Source organism: Nicotiana tabacum, chromosome 1, assembly GCF_000715075.1.
Source record: "Nicotiana tabacum cultivar K326 chromosome 1, ASM71507v2, whole genome shotgun sequence".
Classification (NCBI taxonomy): Eukaryota; Viridiplantae; Streptophyta; class Magnoliopsida; order Solanales; family Solanaceae; genus Nicotiana; species Nicotiana tabacum.
The window spans coordinates 3,844,858-3,865,074 of NC_134080.1; positions in this window are offsets into that span (position 1 = coordinate 3,844,858).

A 20,217-nucleotide genomic window follows, 5' to 3' on the forward strand; every position below is an offset into this window, starting at 1 on the left:
CTACTACCGTCGTTTTGTGGAGGGGTTTTCATCGATTGCAACCCCTATGACCAGGTTGACCTAGAAGGGTGCTCTGTTCCAGTGGACGGGGGAGTGTGAAGCGAGCTTTCAAAAGCTCAAGACAGCTTTGACTACAGCCCCAATTTTGATACTGCCTACAAGTTCAGGGTCTTATACGGTTTATTATGATGCCTCAAGGATTGGCCTCGGAGTAGTGTTGATGCAGGACGGTAAGGTGATTGCCTATGTGTCCAGATAGTTGAAGGTACATGAGAAGAACTATCCGGTCCAGGACCTTAAGTTAGCTGTCATTATTCATGCCCTGAAGATCTGGCGCCATTATTTATACGGTGTGCTTTGTGAGATTTACACTGACCATCGGAGCTTGCAGCACTTGTTCAAGCAAAAGGATCTAAATTTATGCCAAAGGAGGTGGTTAGAGTTGCTGAAGGACTATGACATCACTATTTTGTATCACCCAAGCAAGGCCAATATGGTGACCGATGCTTTGAGTCGTCGGGCATAGAGTTTGGGGAGTTTGGCTTATTTACCAACATCAGAGAGGCCTATGGCGATGGATGTTCAGGCCTTAGCCAACCAGTTTATGAGATTGGATCTTTCGGAGCCTAGTCGGGTTCTAGCTTGCGTGGTTTCTCGGTCTTCCTTATTTGATCGTATCAGGGAGCGACAATATGATGACCCTCATTTGCTTGTCCTCAAGGACAGGGTTCAGCACGGTGATGCCAGAGATGTAACTATTGGTGTTGATGGGGTATTGAGTATGCAAGGTCGGATTTGTGTACCCAATGTTGATAGGCTTCGAGAGTTGATTCTAGAGGAGGTCCATAGTTCGTGGTATTCCATCCATCTGGGTTCTGCAAATATGTATCAGGATTTGAGACATCACTATTGGTGGAGGCGGATGAAGGAAGATATAGTTGGATTCGTAGCTCGGTGTCTCAACTGTCAGCAGGTGAGGTATGAGCACCAGAGACCGGGTGGGTTACTTCAGCAGATAGAGATTCCAGAAGGGAAGTGGGAGCGGATCACCATGGACTTTGTAGTTAGGCTCCCACGGACTTTGAGAAAGTTCAATGCTATTTTGGGTGATTGTGGATCGGTTGACCAAGTCTGCTCACTTTATTCCTGTGTGTACTACTTATTCCTCGGAGCGGTTGGCAGAGATCTATATCCGGGAGATTGTTCGTCTGCATGGTATTCTGGTTTCCATCATTTTAGATAGAGGTACTCAGTTCACATCATGGTTCTGGAGAGTCGTTCAGCATAAGTTGGGTACTCGGGTGGAGTTGAGTACATCATTTCACCCTCAGACGGACAGACAGTCCGAGCGCACTATTCAAATTCTTGAGGATATGCTCCTTGTGTGTGTAAATGAGTTTGGAGGGTCTTGGGATCAGTTCTTGCCATTGGCAGAGTTTGCTTACAACAACAACTATCATTCCAACATTCAGATGGCACCGTATGAGGCTTTATATGGGAGGCGGTGTAGATCCCCGGTGGGTTGGTTTGAGCCGGGTGAGGCTAAACAATTGGGCACAGACTTGGTTCAAGATGATTTGGAGAAGGTCAATGTGATTCAAGATAGATTCCGTACAGCCTAGTCCAGACAAACGAGCTATGCGAACCAGAAGGTTCGTGATGTTTCCTCTATGGCTGGAGAGTGGGTTCTGCTTCGGGTATCGCCTATGAAGGGCGTTATGAGTTTTAGGAAGAAAGGAAAGTTGAGTCCGAGGTTTATTGGCCCTTTTGAGATATTGTGGCATGTTGGGGAGGTTGCTTATGAGCTTGCCTTACCTCCCAACTTGGCAGGAGTTCATCCGGTATTTCATGTTTCGATGCTCCGGAGGTATCACGGTGATTCGTCGCACGTGTTGGATTTTAGTTCAGTCCAATTGGACAAGGATCTATCTTATGTTGAGGAGCCAGTGGCAATATTGGACAGGTAGGTTAGGAAGCTGAGGTCAAAGAATATTGCTTCGGTAAAGGTTCAGTGGCGGGGTCAGCCGGTCGAGTAGGCAACCAGGGAGACCGAGAAGGATATGTGTAGTCGTTACCCTCGTCTTTTCACTACTTCAGGTATGTCTTTATGCTCGTTCGATGATGAACGAATGTTTAAGTGTAGGAGGATGTGACGACCCAGCCGGTCGTCTTAAGAATTTATGCCCTGATCCCCCATTGATTGCTTTCCCCAAGTTTATTTCTACTATTTTGATTTTCCGGGATGTTCGGTTTTGAGTTTCGGAGAGTTTTGGGACACTTAGTCCCTAAATGAGAGCTTAAGTGTTAGAAAGTTGACCGTAGTCAGAACAGTGTGAAGACGGCCTCGGAATATAAATCCGATGGTTTCGTTAGCTTCGTTGGGTGATTTCGGGCTTAGGGGCGTGTTCGGATTGTGTTTTGGAGGTCCGTAGCTAATTTAGGCTTGAAATGCCGAAAGTTGAATTTTTGAAGTTTCCGGTTCGATAGTGAGATTTTGATCCAAGGGTCTGAATGGAATTTCGGAAGTTGGAGTAGCTATGTAGTGTGTAATGTAATGCGTGTACAAAATTTCAGGTCATTCAAACGAGGTTTGATAGACTTTTTGATCGAATGCGTATTTTTAGAGTTTTTGGAATTCTTAGGCTTGAATCTGATGAAAAATCGGTGTTTTGATGTTCTTTTGAGCATTTCGAAGGTTGGAAAAAGTTTGAATGACGTTTTAGGATCGGTTTCCAGGTTTGGTTGAGGTCCCGGGGGCCTCGGGTGTGTTTCGGATGCTCAACAGGTCATTTTTGGACTTAGAGGATTGCAGAAAATGCAGCAGGTCTGCAGTTCTGGTTTCCTTCTTCGCGTTCGCGAGTGGGGTCTGGCGTTCGCAAAGAGGAGTTGGGGCTGGTGGAAGCTTAACGCATCGCATTCGCGAAGAGGGTCCCGCGTTCGCGAAGTTGAGAGGTCGTATGCCTACGCGTTCGCAAAGAGGGTCCCGCGTTCCTGTAGGAGGGGGAAGTTTGCTACCGCGTTCGCAACAGGGGGCATCGCGTTCGTGATGAGGGAAATCTGGGACAAGCGACGTTGTGCTTCGCGAATGCGAGGGTTCTTCCGCGTTCGCGAAGAAGGATTTGCCTGGACAGATATAAAATTTCAAAGTCGAGGATTTAGTCATTTTTATCAAAACTAGAGTTTGGAAGCTCGGATTTGAACGAGATTTTGAGGGATTTTCAGAGATATCGATTGGGTAATGATTCTTAATTCCTTTTTTCTTGTAACACATTAATCTAAACATGAATTCATCATTTAATTTCGGATTGGAGATGAAAATTGGGAAAAAGTTGGAAGAAAGTTCTTAGACCTAGAATTCGACTTTTGATTGGGAATTTGACCTCAGATTTGGATAATTTTGGTATGCATGAATTCGGGAGAGTGTGAGCCGAGTTGATTTGGGCCATTTGGAGTCGAGTACTCATGGAAAGAGCGTGGTTTCGGGTTGATTTTGAGCCGGTTCGAGGTAAGTGGCTTGTCTAACCTTGTGTGGGGGACCTTCCCCTTAGGATTCGGTATATTTGATATTTGAAATGCCTTGTACGTGAGGTGATGAGTGCGTACTTGAGCTAATTATTGAAAATCCGGTTTTCTTTAAGAAATTTCAATTGTGTTCCTTTTCCTGTTTCATTTTACTTGTAATTTAAACCTGTTGTTAGCTTAGAAAAAGCATGTCTAATTGACTTAACTGTTTATTTGCTTAAACTGCCTTAATTGAATTATGTGAAGCATGTTAGATTAGAATTACCTATTTACTTGATACGAAATTGAGCTTAATTGAGTATTCTTATGCTGCTGCTGTATGTTTTACTTTGGGACTACGAGACGACATCCCGGGAGATCCCCTGTACGTATTTATGATTTGAACTGAGGTGCGGGATACCGAGAGATCCCTGGCACGTATATTGAGGATACCAAGAGATCCCTAGCACATATTGAGGATAGAGATCCTCGGGATACCAAGAGATCCCTAGCATATACTGAGGATACCAAGAGATCCTCGGGATACCAAGAGGTCCCTGGCATATATTGAGGGTACTAAGAGATACTCAGGATACTGAGAGATCCCCGGTTATTTCCTTGTGATTGTTTTCGCCTCTGTTCCAGTTATTGAATTCCTTGTTTGCCTGTATAAAATTCTTATCGTTAGTTTTCAACTGTACTGCTTATCTTATATTGTCATGTCTTATATCCTTTATTTTATCTCAGGGCCATGAACTTCCTCGTCACTACCCGACCGAGGTTAGGCTTGGCACTTACTGAGTACCGCTGTAGTGTACTCATGCCCCTTATGCGCATGTTTTTCATGTGCAGATCCAGGTACTGCGACTCAGTCTTATCACTCTTGAGGCGAGGCGACTGCTCCAGCGACTTCGAGGTATATCTGTCGCGTCCGCAGACCGAGGAGTCCCTTTCTATCCTCGCTTTTAAGTATTAGCCCTTCTGTATTTTTGTTCTTGTTAGACATTCTGGAGTTAGAGTATTGTGTAATGATCCTTAGCTTGTGATCCATGAGTTTTCGGGTCTTGGAAGTATGTATTTGTTTGAGAGTTAAATATTGTGTATGCTGAGCGGCACTTTTAAATATTGTTTTATCACTATTCATTCTGTTTTAATTTGTTTTTATTCCGCACTTTGGTTTATCTTCTACAATTTAGACTTACCTAGTCGTAAAGGACTAGGTGCCATTACGATGGTTCACGGAGGGCGAACCGGGATCGTGACAAATACAAATATGAGCGGGGACATGGGTCACCCTGTCTTTATCCTCTTTTACCTGCAAAATAACTATGGTCTCTATAATTTATTTAAGGGCAGATTCAAAAATTGGGCTAAAGGCCCATTCGAAACTGGTCTGCAATTTTTTTATGGCAGATTTAAGAATTGGGTTGAAGCCCACTATGACTGCTATGTAGTAATTTTATTGGGTTAAAGGATAAAATTAAAACTACAAAAAAGGTTCTATTAATAATAATATTAAATTCCAGATCTTGAAAATAGTCCTATGGACTTTAATTTAGAATATAAACTTAGTATTTATATGCTTTTATGAAAATTATAATTGTTTTATTATCGCAATTGCTTGAAATGTTAATAAGTTTAACATTATATTTATTTGTTAATTTATTTAACATTAAATCTATATGTTAATTTATTTAACATGCTTTAAAATGTTAATTTATTTAATATTATATTATTTTGTTAATTTGTTTAGCATAAAATCAATATTAATTAGTTTAGTGTTAACATTACTTATCGATTTATTTAACATGTATAATATGTTAATTAGTTTAACATTAAAGTAAAATTTATGTGAATTTACATAACATGTAATAAATGTCAATTAGTTTGACATTAATTTTATTTGCATGATAATATTTGTTTGTTAACTTATGATCCACATGGGATTATAAAATTACGAAAGATAATTATGTTGTCTTAAACATTATTAAGACGTTTAGCTAGATAATTGAATAGGTCAATTTTCATAATATTTTAATTTTTGGACGATGATTGGGAATATAGTAAACTCTCGAATCCATGATTAATATAAATTTTTATTAATTTAATAAATTGATGCTTAGTATCATAATATGTATGTATGTTGAACATAGTGCCTTGCATTATTTTTTATTTTTTTACTTTTATATGATCCTCAAGATATTTTTTATTTTGTTAAAGAATGACTACTGCTTCGAAAAATATTGTTGCTGAGCTCAACAAATGATTGAAACTCAATGGTGATAACTATGAAGCCTGGAGCTTGAAAGTCCAATATGTGTTAGAGGAGCAAGAGGCTCTGGAGTCCATTAACAATGTCATGAATGAGCTAAGGAAGGCAACACTGCTCAGCATAGGCGTGAGCATGAAGCGTATGACAATTAGAAGAAAAAGAACTACATTGCTCGCATTACGCCGTTGAGCACCTTGGATGATGACATCCTAAGGGAGTTTAAGGATCCCCAAAGAGAGATGGATCTTTGGAATGATTTGAGAAAAAGGTTTGGTACCTATTCCATTGCAAGGTTGCGATTCTTAACGATCACACTTGATTCATATAAGAAACGCCCAGAACATCCAATGAAAACACATATGAGGCAAATGACAAATATGATTGGAGAGTTGAAAGATGCTAGTCATATGTTAATTGATGAACAACAAATTCAAGATGGCATACGCTCTTTACCTAGTTCTTGGGATCATATAAAAATGCATTTGACTAATGAGCGAATCACAACCCTGAAAGATGTCCGAAGGCATCTTGAGTTAGAGGAGGAACGACTTGAGGATGCAAAGCCAATAGCTGAGTTGCACATGACAAGAACCTCCAAAACCAAGAGTGATTCAAAGAAAAGAATCTGGAAAAAGAAGAGATGGCCACCTCAAGCTCAGCCAGCTCAACCTGTTAAAAGAGCAAAGATTGAAAATGACCAGAACAGACGTCTTAAACGTGTCAAAGTTGCTAAAGTGAAATGCTATAATTATGACAAAAAGGGTCAATATGCTAGAGATTGCTTTGAGCCTCCTAAAATGTATTTCATGATGCTCGAATTAGTGAACTTTGTATTTTTACTTCTGTTTTCTAACTGAATCTAATCCTTTGTGGATTGTAGACTCAGGAGCAACGGACCACATAGCATGGGAATGCACTACCTTTGTTGAATTTCAGTGAGTTCCACGTAGATCAAAGTAGATATATATGTACAACAATAACAAAGTTGTCGTTGAAGGGATCGATACATGAAAGTTAGTCCACGTGGTGATCAAGACCTAATACTACATGATGTTCTCTTTGCACCAATAATTCGCCGAAATGTTATTTCAGTTTCAGTTCTACATAAGCTATGATTTGACTTGTTTTATCATGGAAATTCTGTCAAGTTGACTTTTGGTTCAATTTTATTTGATTTTGGTCATGTGTCCGATGGTTTAATTATTATGGATTTGATTATGATTCATTTAATAATAATGCTAGTTCTTATATGTTTGTCTCTTCACATAAATATGATAGTGATGTAAACATATGGCATGTTAGACTTGGTCATATTAGCCAACAAGGAATGCAAAGGTTAGCAACACAATTTTTACTTTCCAACATTGAACATGTATAATTGTCCACTGGTGAAAATCATATAGTTGGAAAATCTACAAGAAACCTTTTGGTCACGTTATTAGAGCTGAATATCCTTTACAATTAGTCCATGCGTACATCTATGGGTCTATGAATATTAGGTATAGATATGGAGCAAGTTATTTCATCATATTTATTGATGAATTTACCTGTTTTAGTTATGTCTATTTAATTTCCCGCAAATTAGAAACAATAATTTGCTTCAAACACTATATGAGCTTAGTGAAAAATCAATTAGACAAGAAGATAAAAACTCTTCGAACTGACCGTGGTCGTGAATACTTATCAACCCAGTTTAATGGGTTATGTGATGAAAAGGGAATAGTTCATCAGTTGACTATCCCAAATACTCCCAAATAAAATGGTATTGCGGGGAGAAAAATATAACGCTCCTAGAAATGATTAGGTCAATTATGGCATAAACTAACTTCCCAATTAGTTACTAGGGTGATGTATTGCTTACTGCCAAATATGTACTTAACTGAGTACCTACAAAATCAGTTACTACTACTCCATTTGAGTTATGGAATGGAAGATAACCCGACCTGAGTGTATTAAGACATTGGGGTTGTGCTGCCTATACACATGGTTCCTCTCACAAATATTACAAATTGGGCACGAGGGGAAAGAAAAGTATATTTATAAGATACTCTCAAACATCAGAGGGTTATGTGTTTATAGGTCAGCAAGATAGTGGGAGTGTAACTGAATTTGAATCATGAGATGTCATATTCTTAGAGGATGAGTTCCCTAAAAAGGGAGAGGTAGGTCAAGACCTAACCTTATTTGAGATAATGGATCAAGTAGTACAAAGATCAATGCAATTGAGTGGGAGAATTTTAGCAGGTGATGAATTAGTTTCTCATCAATGACCTTCTTCATCATCAAATGCGCATGAAAGTAATCCTTCTACATTTTGTGAAAGTGACCAAATTGATCTTGTTCTGAGTTGGAGCATTATGTATGTTCATAATCCAATTGGGAGCAACATTGATCCAAATGGGAACAATGATGAATCACGTATAAGACATGGTTCTCATAAAAAGATTCCCCGCTGATTATTTGATGTTGAAGGCAGTGAACTATTTATAATGCTCCTACAAGAAGAAAACGAGCTTAAAAATGTAAAAGAGACTCTCTCATACCCTTCTAAAGATAAATGGACAAAAGCAATGGAAGATGAATTAGAGTTTATGAGAGTCAATAAAGTTGGGAACTAGTTGACCTCCCTAAAGGATACAAAGCAATTGGGAGCAAATGATTTATCAAAATTAAGCTCAAGGCTGGTGGCACAGTTGAGAGATATAAGGCTCGACTGGTGGCGAAAGGGTATACATAATATAGAGGAATAGACTACGAAGAGACTTTCTCGCCTACTGTACAATTTACCTCTATTCGCCTGGTTCTAGCTATTGTTGCAAGCTTGGATCTTGAATTACATCATATGGATGTAAAGATTGTCTTTCTAAATGGAAAACTAGATGAAGAAATCTATATGGAACAACATGAGTGTTTCATTGAAAAAGGGACACGAACAAAAGGTTTGTAAACTTTTGAAATCTGTTTATGGACTCAAACAATCTTACAGGCAATGGTATATCACCGAGATAAAGTCATGGTTGTCATCTCAATTTGAGATGAAAGATATGGGTGAAGCTTCATATATTCTTGGAGTTAAGATTTCAAGAGACCATCCAAAGAAACTATTGTATCTCTCACAAGAGAATTACATTACAAAAGTTCTTGAACGAGTCAATATACAAAATAATAGCCCAGTTGACACTCCTATAAGTAAAGGCCGTACTTTGGGAAGTCATATATGTCCTAGGACTCCTGAAGAGACAGAAAGAATGAGCCGAGTTCCATGAGCGCAGTCGGAAGTCTAATGTATATTATGGTGTGCACTAGACCTGATATCTGTCAAGCAGTTGGCTCGGTAAGTAGATATCAAACATGACCCAGGTTTAGTACATTGGCAAGCGGTAAAGAAAATCATGAGATATCTGAAGGGCACTGCTGATTATGCCATTTGTTACCAATGCGACAAGGATCTGTGATTAGTTGGATATAGTGATGCTGATCATGAAGGAGATCTAGATGAAAGAAAGTCTACCTCAGGATATGTTTTCTTACTCAGTGATGGCGCCATATCATGGAGTAATAAGAAACAATCATGTGTATCACTATCTACGATGGAAGCCGAATACGTGGCAATTGCATCAGCAGCACAAGAAGCTGTTTAGTTGAAAAAGTTCTTGAAACACTTGTTGGATACCGCTGAAAATACTGAACAAGTGTTAGTCTACTGTGACAGTGAAACTGCAATATCCTCAACCAAGGACCCTAAGTTTCATTGTAAAACCAAACATATAGATATCAAGTATATCTATGCGAGAGACATAGTTAGACACAAGGTAGTGTGTGCGAAGTATGTGTCTACAAAAGATATGTTTGCAGATTCATTGATCAAGCCTTTGTCTAGAGATGCATTTGTGAGACACACTAGATCTCAAGGCTTGTATAGACTTTGATATTCTTTATTTTGTTATTATTTTGTCGTGTTCACAAAACTGGTATTCTTTGATTATCAATAAAGTTGATTTACATACATATATACATATATTATTGAATGTTATGTGCATTCTTTGTTTACTTTTTTATAAGTATGTCGGGTAGACAAGAGGTTGGCCTTCTTACACAGGCAACCACCTTTTTATCTCAGTGATGTGAGGAGATGAGACACGATTTTAAGCAAAATTATCATAAAGATAATTTGAGAGATATTCGCTTAAAATCAGAATGTCGCTTAAATAATGACATAAGGTCATTATGGTAAAAAAAAAACATTCACCTAGTCTACTTTGTGAGCAAGATGTAAGTTAAATATGATTTTGCAGATCAAGGAACTCAAATTTAGATACTTATGGTGTCTAAATATCATCTGTACATTATTCTTTATGAGATAAAGACGCTCCTTGAGAAAAAAGAGAAAATGTTGTAGCACGTGTTTCATACCATGTGTGCTAATATCGACCAAATGCGTTAACATAAGTCCATTCTCAACTAATTGTTGTGTGAGACGTAGAGCTTTTATGATAGCTCGAGATTTTGTACCCTCATAGACTCTGATCAGATATTTAAGACTTAGTGCGATGTCAGCTATCTTAATGTGTTTCCAAAAGACCATGGACACAAATTCGGTCTAGTAGAGAATATCTAGAAAAGCAGGAATACTAGTGTTAAAAGGATCGTGAGAAGAGAAAGATCATTGATGGAATCTCATTTATTTGTACTCATTGGTGCACCAATTATATCTTATAAGTTATGATTGTGAATACAAAAAATAATGATGTATGAGATTTTGAGACTATATCAAATGTGATTTATATGATCTAGTGTAACACCCAGTAAAAATTCAGCTTAGATATGAATGAGTTAAAGGAGTAGTAAGGATATATTTTGAACATGTGAAGTCCCATCGGGATGATTATGGGTAAAAATAGTTGTTTCAAAATCAACATGGAAAGTGAGGTGCATAAGATTTGGCAAAATCGACTAAGTTTGCAGAAGGTCTGTCTTCCAACAGGTTTTAGTAAAAATGTATAAGGAATCTGGAAAAACTCAAAGCATTAAAGTTGTAGGTCTTTGAAATAGCTTTCCAATGATATATTATAAATTACAAACAAAACTATGTGCAAAAAGTTATGCCCGTTATTTAAAATGGTATGCAACCACCATGGTCCTGCCGCGTTTTACCGCCCGCGGTGGAGAGGCAGTGTTCCAGCGATTTACCGCGGTCGAAACTGCGGCCGCGCCAACCGGGATGTGGTGGACAACTTGGGAAGTCATTTTTTAGATATAAAAACTTGCTCTACAAAGGAAAACTCTCAAAAACCTAACTCCTCAAGGGTCCCTCCACCATCCAAGGTAAGTTCTAATGGTGATTCTAAGTTAATTTCAATTTTTCAACATCTTATTAACATGGGTAAATCCTTCATATCATTAGATATTCGATTTGGGATACCATTATTGAGAGAAGAAACCCTAGAACTCGAATTCAAGAAGATTGAACGTCAAAAAGGTAATATCTTCACCCTCTAGTTGATTCTATCACTGAATTAATGATTATAGACTCTATTTCATGAGATATGAGTTGATGAGTTTGATAGAAAAGCAAAACGGTGATAGGTTTGGGTTGTTGATAGGTTATTATTGGTTATGGGTGTTGATTACCTTATAAGTGATAAAAAATAATGTTGTTTATAACCATTTGAGACTTTAGAGTTTATCTAAGAGCAAGAGAATGGGTTATTGGGTGTAGAAACACCATTATTAATGGCAATGAAGCTTTATGCCACCGAGTGTTTGATAAAATGCCTAAGTGACCAAAATACGACTATTGTTGCTAATTTGGAATCCCTTTGACTTGTATTGATATAGATTAAAGTTGAAAGGGTTGGCGAATGTTGTATTATGCTCAAGAGCAGGAAGTTAAGGTATGTGAGGCTAACTCTCTATGTTTGGGAATTTTAATGATTCTCCCTACACTACATTTCTTTTACGACGTATCAATTGCCTCAGAAATATAGTTAAGCATAGTTCCTTGAATAGTTGTAGGACTTCTATTCTCTAGCTTCATAACTCGTTCATGACTTTTCATTCTGAACGTTGTGAGCTCAGTTCGTATTCAATATAGACTTGGGTTTGATGTCCCTAAGTCTCAATATAGCTTACTCAGCATGTCATAAATAGTTGAAGTTTAAATGTTCATAATCAGTTCAAGAATACATGTCTCATTCTAGTCTTATTTAGTATTCTAATATTATGTAACTCAGTAGGATTCAATATTCCAGTATTATGTAACTCAGTACGATCTATCATTCCAGTATCATGTAACTCAGCGTGATTCAGTATTTCACTATTATGTATTGCAGTATGATTCTCAATTCCTAATTTAAATCGCTAAATGTCGAACACCTGTATTTGGGCCTGAGGCCGCATTTAATGCTTTATACATCTTTGGTCCTGAGGCCGCAATTAATGCTTTATGCAACTTTGGGCCTGAGGCTGCAGTTAATGCTTTATGCATCTTTGGGCCTGAGGCCGCAGTTAATGCTTTATGCATCTTTGGGCCTGAGGTCGTAGTTTATGCTTTATGCATTTTGGTCCTGAGGTCGCAGTTATGTATATGTATACTTGGGCCCGAGGCCGCAGTTTGTGCACATATATATATTGGGCCTTAGGCCGCCGTTTAATATTCAGATAAACGGGTTGTTCATCATTCAGAAGAGGGAGTATTCATATCCTTACTTCCTTTATCATTTCAGTTATCAGTTATCAGTTCAGTTACCAGCTATCATTTTAGTTATCAATTATCAATTCAGTTATTCGTTATCAGTTATCATTTCAGTTTCAGTTTCAATAGTTATTATTTCAGTTATTAATTATCAATTCTTAGTTACCAACTTAGTTTCAGTTTTAGCATTTTAAATTATTTTTTCTGTTGCTTTACATACTAGTACAATTCAAATGTACTGACGTCACTTTTTCCCGGGGCCTACATCTCACAATGCATGTAATGATTTACAGGTTGACGATTCAGAGCGCTAGGACTCTCATATCAGCTGTTTGTGATCTAGAGTTCTTTCGGGGCATTATCATTACTTTACAGCCTTTCAGTATTTACATATAGTTAGTGTTTTCAGTACTTCAATAGAGGCTTCATAAACTAGAGTAACAGTTCGACAAAGTCACGGGCTTTTCATATTAAGCTATGTTGGCTACAAATATGTTTCATAATTGTATTAGTATTTCCTCACTTTGATTTATATCATCCAGACTTTCAGTATATTAGCATGTGTTAGTTTATTTTCCACATTCAGTATGTTATGATACCACATGTTGATTCAGCCAACTAGTTGGTTCGCTCGGTCACATGTAGTCAGGCACCGAGTGCCGTGTTATGTCCAGGCCCAGGTTCGGGGCATGACAAAGCTTGGTATCAGACCACTAGGTTCAAGAGTCCTAGGGAGTCTATGAAGTCGTGTCTAGTAGAGTTTCCTTTATATGTGTATGTCGTCCACTCATTTAAACGGTTAACTAACAAGACATCCAGAATTGTCTCATTTCTTTCTACTCTAGATCGTGCCATGAAGCTTAGTGTAATAGTTAACCTTCTCTTCTTATCGAATTCCAAACGTACTGGATGCCTAAGTGACGCCCATGAGAAATCTAAGGTCCTAGAGAGGATAATTTCCATTAGGCTATACTTATGGAGTACAAGTTGGTAAATATGAGACTTGAGAGGACGTTAAAAGTGGGATGCAATGAATAGTAGTACAAATTAAAGCATAACCTTATTAGAAAGTACAAAAGCAGTTATCGTGTCTTATTGTTATCAGTTTACCTTTGTTACCAGTTATACAGTCTTTCAGTAATTTCTCAGTTAGCAAGTTTATGGTTATTCAGTACTCCAGTATTCAGTTATATGTTTACCAAATATTCGATTTTCAGTGTATCGAAATTTTTGGTGACTTGTGAGTATACAGTGATGCATATGGGTTCTCAAAGAAATCTAAGTAATAGTGGTTATAGCAAAACCTTTGCATACTTTAGGTCTGGATTAAGACCAAGGCTCACCGGATGGTGCAAGAAGTGATTTATCAGATGATGGTATACTTTGAAGGATAAGTTTGTGCATGGTAGTGTATTCGTATGCGTTTTACCTAAGAGAACAATTTCTTTTAATTTTTGGAAATGGAGCGACAAGTTGGATGATGATAGTTTGGATGTCAGACCCCAACATTGGTCACTATAATTTTGGACAGAAAAGAGCCTAAGGGTAAAATACTTAGGAGTCAGAAATGTTTGTTATTACCAGAGATGCGATTTCGTACAATTCATGGAAATGACTAGAAGATATGATGTATGCAACGAGAACTAAGAGCAGCCAATAGTGAATTTCAGGGAATGATTTTAAGTTGTTCATATTTATTCAAATCAGAACTAGAAGTACCACGTTAGTAAGTTACTATAAGAAGCAGCTATTGTTGTAAGATAAAAGATATGACAATTCCCCCTTAGGCTATGTGACTAAATTATTATCCGAGATGTTTATAGTATGATATGATTTTATATTATATAGAAAAGTTTGGGGTTACATATTCTAATTTTGTTTAAGACAGATGAATTTCCCTAAGTGTGATCTATGTACATAGTTCGAAAAGAATGATAGTCTGCAGCAAAAGAATATGGTCAGATGATGAGGGAATTTAGGAGTAACCTTATGCTTCACTTCAGTTATTCAAAGCAGGAGAAGAAAACTAGCTCTGGTGATTAGTTGGCATTGAATTATTCGTGTTGTGTGAACTGGATTTGAGTTTGTTGAACTTGGGGGAGTTGGCTACAGTTTGTGACCACTTTGTCGAGGCATTTTGAGTCTCATTCTTGAGCTAGGAGGACCAGTATTGAGCTGAACTGGAGGCTGTCCTAGTGGAGATATAGTGAAGAGGAAGAGAAAGAATAAAGGCCAAATAATAAAAGTTTAGTAAATTGCTTTGTAAAAAATGGAACCCACAAATTACACATGTTAGACAACAAAAGACTTAGCATGCGACAAGTTATCCATGTCACACAATTGAGGCGCACGTTCAATTGAAAGTGTGTATTAATGTGCAAATAATTACGTTGAAGTGTTTAAATAGGAAAGTTCTACGTTAGTTTACATTGACAAATGAATGCAAGTTTAGGGCCCAGTGCTATAGCGGAAGTATTTACCGTTTCAGAAGATTAAAAGAACATCAGTTAGAAAATTCCCCCTTAGGTTATGTGACTAAATTATTATCCGAGATGTTTATAGTATGATATGATTTTATATTATATAGAAACGTTTGGGGTTACATATTCTAATTTTGTATAAGACAGATGAATTTCCCTAAGTGTGATCTATGTACATAGTTCGAAAAGAATAATAGTCTGCAGCAAAAGAATATGGTCAGATGATGAGGGAATTTAGGAGTAACCTTATGCTTCACTTCAGTTATTCAAAGCAGGAGAAGAAAATATAATGCTAGCAGGTGGTTAGTAAAAGAATAGTAAGTAAGTTTTGAGTTGATACAGTGAATTAGCACTTTCAGCAGAGCTAGTAGGGGTACAATTTGATTCACTTAGCCAGGTTAACTCTAGTGAGTGGATGACAGTTTGAAATACCGAACGTGTGTTAGAACCCAAAGAGTTTAAGTTAAACTCGAAGTACAGTAGCAGTGGAAAAAAAATATTAGCTAGCAGTGAGAGCACAAACTATAGAAGAATAGCCTTTAGGAATTATCGTAATGTGGTTTCTCCAGGATTGACAGTGTGAGCAGAGTTAAATTATTAAGATTGTATATGATAGCTGTGAATACATTAGCTTTCCGTTAAATAAAAAATTTAGTTTTTTCTAGTAAGAAAGATTTCTCAGAAGTAAGTTGGAAGATGAGTCGTCATTGACGTAGAGTGCAAAGAATTGCAGAGAATAAGGAAAGTTATTTGGATCCCAACAAAAAGAGAAGGATCCACAAGTATAAGACCTGTGGTCTAAAGGGTGATGTGAAAATTTTCAGTAAGTCCAGTTGGAGATCTGAAACTCGAATAGTAGCTGTGAGCACGTAATTTTTGCTTCACGAAAACTACTCCAAAAGAAATCAAAAATAAAACAAATTTCCGTGCAGTACAATTTTTAGAATTTGCGTGGCATTTTTGGATAAATTATTTGTGTTTGGTTTGTGAACGCTTATCCTGTTTTAATTAATTAAAATACAAAAAAAAACACGTTGCATGTGCACTTAGGATTTTTATTTTTACAATTAGGAATTAATTAACCATAGTTTGGTTTTAAAATAAAGAAAATCACAAAAATACATATTTTTTTGTATTTTTGGCATTTAATGTTCAAGTGCCCGATTTTGTTTGTAATTAATATTTTATTTTGGTGCGATATTTATTGTTAAAGGTCAATTAGTATTTTCTAAGTTAATTTTGTTTTTTACAATTTATTTTAGGAATTTTGGTATTTAGGAATTAAAAGGAAAATGAAAGAAAAAGAAGAAAAGAGTGAAATCGGATTGGGCCATTATTTTTGGACCAAAAATCAGGCCCAAATCACCCATTTACCAGGTTCAGTTGGCCTGGCCAGAGACGTCTTAAAACGACGTTGTTTGGTCACTCTTAATCAATGCCGTTGGATTAAATCGATCCAACTGCTGAGATTCAATCTCCCTTACCCGTTCCCAAACTCGACCCGTTACCCGGATCCAGCCAACCCCCCACTTAAACCAAACAATACCGTTTCTCATTAATGAATTAATCCTAGTCGTTGATCTCAATTGATCAAACGGCCAGGATCTAATTCCCTCCCCCGTATATAAGTCCAACCTCTGACCCCCCCAAAGCCATACCCCCTCCGCCTTCGTCTCTAACCTAGAGATAGACCCAAACACCCCAAGCCGCCACACTCAAGAACCCTCCCCCCATCTTCTCTTCATCTTCTCCAAACGACCCCTCCAGCTCCCTCGACATCCATGGCTGCCCTCCTTCTTCTTCTTCTTCGAACCAACGACCACCCGTTCATTCGCCTTCACTGACCACGACCAGCTGACCCCATAGCCACCACCCCTCTGCCATCTCCAAGCTCACATCGACAACCTACAGCCCAACGACCCTCCAGTTGCGAGCTCCAGCCAGTCCGCCTGTCTCTGCACTGCTGACCACTGGCCAGCCTCCTCCATCAACGTCCAACGCCACCAACAGACCCAACATCGTCACTCATCAACCAGTCACCAACAGTCCGCCACTCCAGCTCCACAGTCGTCGACCAGCAGCCTTCACAGAAACGACCAAACACTCCGTCAGTCATCATGCTCGAGCAGCCATGAAACTCTGGCTCAAAACCTTCAAAATCCTCCATTAAAAAGAAACAATGACTCATTTTCAGTCTGCGAGTTCGAGTTTCCGACGGGGTCTTGGTTCCAGATTTGCTCGAATTTCTTGGAACATTAGCTTGAAGCTTTTGTTCGGTATTTGCCTTTACTGTACAGCTCTGCTCAAAGAGTTTTCTGTATTCAATCACTTGGGAAATCCATTTTGGAAACAATGAAGGTCCATTTCCTTTTTATTTTCATCTTGTCTTTTGGTTAAACTGATATTAATGAGCTGCGTATTTCCATGATCGAACGTAGTGAGCAGCAGTACAAGTTCATGAATCTGTAGTTCTTCTTGCTTGTTTTAATTATCTTGCCTCGTTCTAGTTTCTATATTTTCTTAGTTTTGTTATGTTGTTTCTTTTCTTGTCGTTGTTCATCATTTCTTGCATATGAAGTCAGTTTGTTTTCATTCAGTATGTTGACAGTGTTCATTTGTTCTTGTTTAGGTTTAATCTAGAAGTGTGTTAGTTTAATCACTAAATCTTTATTTTGATGATATTTGGTCTGAATTGAGTTTCAAGCTTAAATTGTGATTTGAGTTTGATGAATCTTAATGTTGTTCTGATATGAATCTGATCTTGAATATTGATATGAATCTGATCTTGAATGTTGATATGAATCTGACCATGATGAACTGATTCCTAAGTGTTGTCAATTGGGAGTTAGTCTCATATGATTAGTCAATTATTAGGATTTCTCACTTAATATTGGTTATAGCTGCTATAGTTTGGTTAATTGATTAGGAGGATTGGATATAGCTGATGGGGTAGAATGGTAATTTCAGTAGTTTCAGGGGGTATTTTGGGATTTAAAATTTTAAAAAATGATTAATTTGAGTGCTCTGTCCACTAAGCACTAATAATATTAAAATAAGGCATTGTTTAATACATAGTGGGGGACAAGACATTTGGTACTGGGGAACAAATGAATTAAAAGGAGGAAAAACATACTCTAGTGGGGTTTTAGAGATGATGGGAAGAAATTAATAATAGTGGGGGTGCTTTTGAGAGTTGGGAGAGGGTCTGTTTTGCAGATAAATAGAGTAGAAGGCTGGAAATCTTGAGGGGCTTTTGAATCTGAAAAAAAGATCACTGTTTGAGAGTTTAAAAAGGGTTGGCTTTTGAAAACACCACTCTTTCAAGAAGTCACACGTTTGAAAATCAATGGAAAAGGGTATTAAAATCAGTCTAGGATAGATGTTAAGTCAGTTCTTGTTTCTTATTTAGCTTGGGAGAATCAGTTAAAAGGAAAAAAGGTTAGGCATTCATGGAGTTTGTTACTGTGCCATTGGGATCCAAAGTTGTTGCTAATTTGATTTTGCGTAAGCTGGGTCTGTTGTAGCTGTTAGGTTTCCTTCCTGAAGTTGAAACTAGTGTGCTGTCTAGTTAAAGTTGACTCTTGGACTGCATTCTGCTACTCTTTTGGTTTGAAGTTGGTTTCAAGTTATGTTTATTTTGGGTGCTGTTATTGCTGTGTTGGTTTGTTTGTGTTGCTGTTTGGTATAGCTGGGGAATTTTAACTGGTTTTCCTGTGTTGCTGCTGGATATCTGTTATTGTTGTTGTTGCACTGTGCTATCTGTTGTGCTGATCACTCCTTCTTCTTCTCCATTGTATTCCATTTCCAGGTACACATTCTAAAAAACCTGTGTTGATGTAAGCTCAAATTTGAAGTTGAAGTTGAGATGAAATGGAAATGCAGCTGTTAGTTCTATTTGACATGACTGTATAAATAAACTGAAACTGTTTCTTTATTAGCTAGATTATCACTCGATATGTCTTGAATGTATATAAGCCTGTGATCTCGAGCAGTGGTTGTATTTAGTTTTATGTTAGATTAATAGGATAGTTAGATTAATTTCAGTTTTGGTAATTTGTTTCGTGAAGTCATTTGAAAGCGATTCACATTGCAATAAACCTTTTAGTAATGGTCATCATGTGTTTTGTACTAAAATAGGACTGTTTATTTGCTACATCATGGCTTGTTAAAATTGGCCCATAAAGACTGTTGTGGTTATTTTGTTCAAGTTGTTCCAATTAGAATGACGTACTGCTTTCACTATAAAATCAGGATGCTTACATAATGACATGCAAATGAATAAGTAAATGATTGACTTCAGGGGCTCGATCCTCGATCTCTCCTACGCAGCTTGGCACGCCCCATTCGGTTTTGGGCTTGCCTCAAGGCCCACCTGTTGTTGTCGTTCACAAGTAGAATTAGTTGGCCCATTTAATTTGGGCCTGATTTAAAGGTTTCAGTATATAGTTAACACAATATAAGTTTGGGGCTTTGAGTTAGGTAGCAGGTTCAAATTAAAAGGTCCGTCCTTTTGTTTGGACTCGAACTTGAACTCGAAGCCCGCTTTTATAATATTAACTAATTAGGACCTTTTCTTTATCTTTAGAAAAAAAATAGAAAAATCTTAGTCGCTTTAGGATATTCTATAAATAAAATATGAGACGAGCCTCACCAAATAAAACGTACAAACGGCGGGGCCCTCAATAAATGGTTATTTTAAATACTTAGACTTCCGGTTGGGCCGTTTAGCAAAATTTTACGGCCTTCCCCAAAATAATGATACGCTAGTCGCTTTAGGTGCGCCTTTAATAATTTACTTTCTTAAACTTGGGTGCACATTTATGTGACCCAAATCCAAATCTCGACAGAGTTGAAATGTGTCAATAACTACGGGTGCATTGATGTGACGTGGTTCGAGATGTATTTTCACGACGTCGCAATTCTCGTTAAAAATAATAATAATAAAAGCGGTAAACAGTTAAAATTTGCACATAGGTTCAACATGTATTAAAATCAGATAAATAAGCCGAATATGACAGTTGAGCAACCGTGCTAGAACCACGGAACTCGGGAATGCCTAACACCTTCTCCCGGGTTAACAGAATTCCTTACCCAGATTTTTGGTTCGCGGACTGTAATACAGAGTCAATCCTTTCCTCGATTCGGGATTCAACCGGTGACTTGGGACACCATAAATCTCCCAAGTGGCGACTCTGAAATAAATAAATAAATCCCGTTTTGATTGTCCTTTAATTGGAAAAACTCCCCCTACGCCCCTGCGGGCGCAGGTG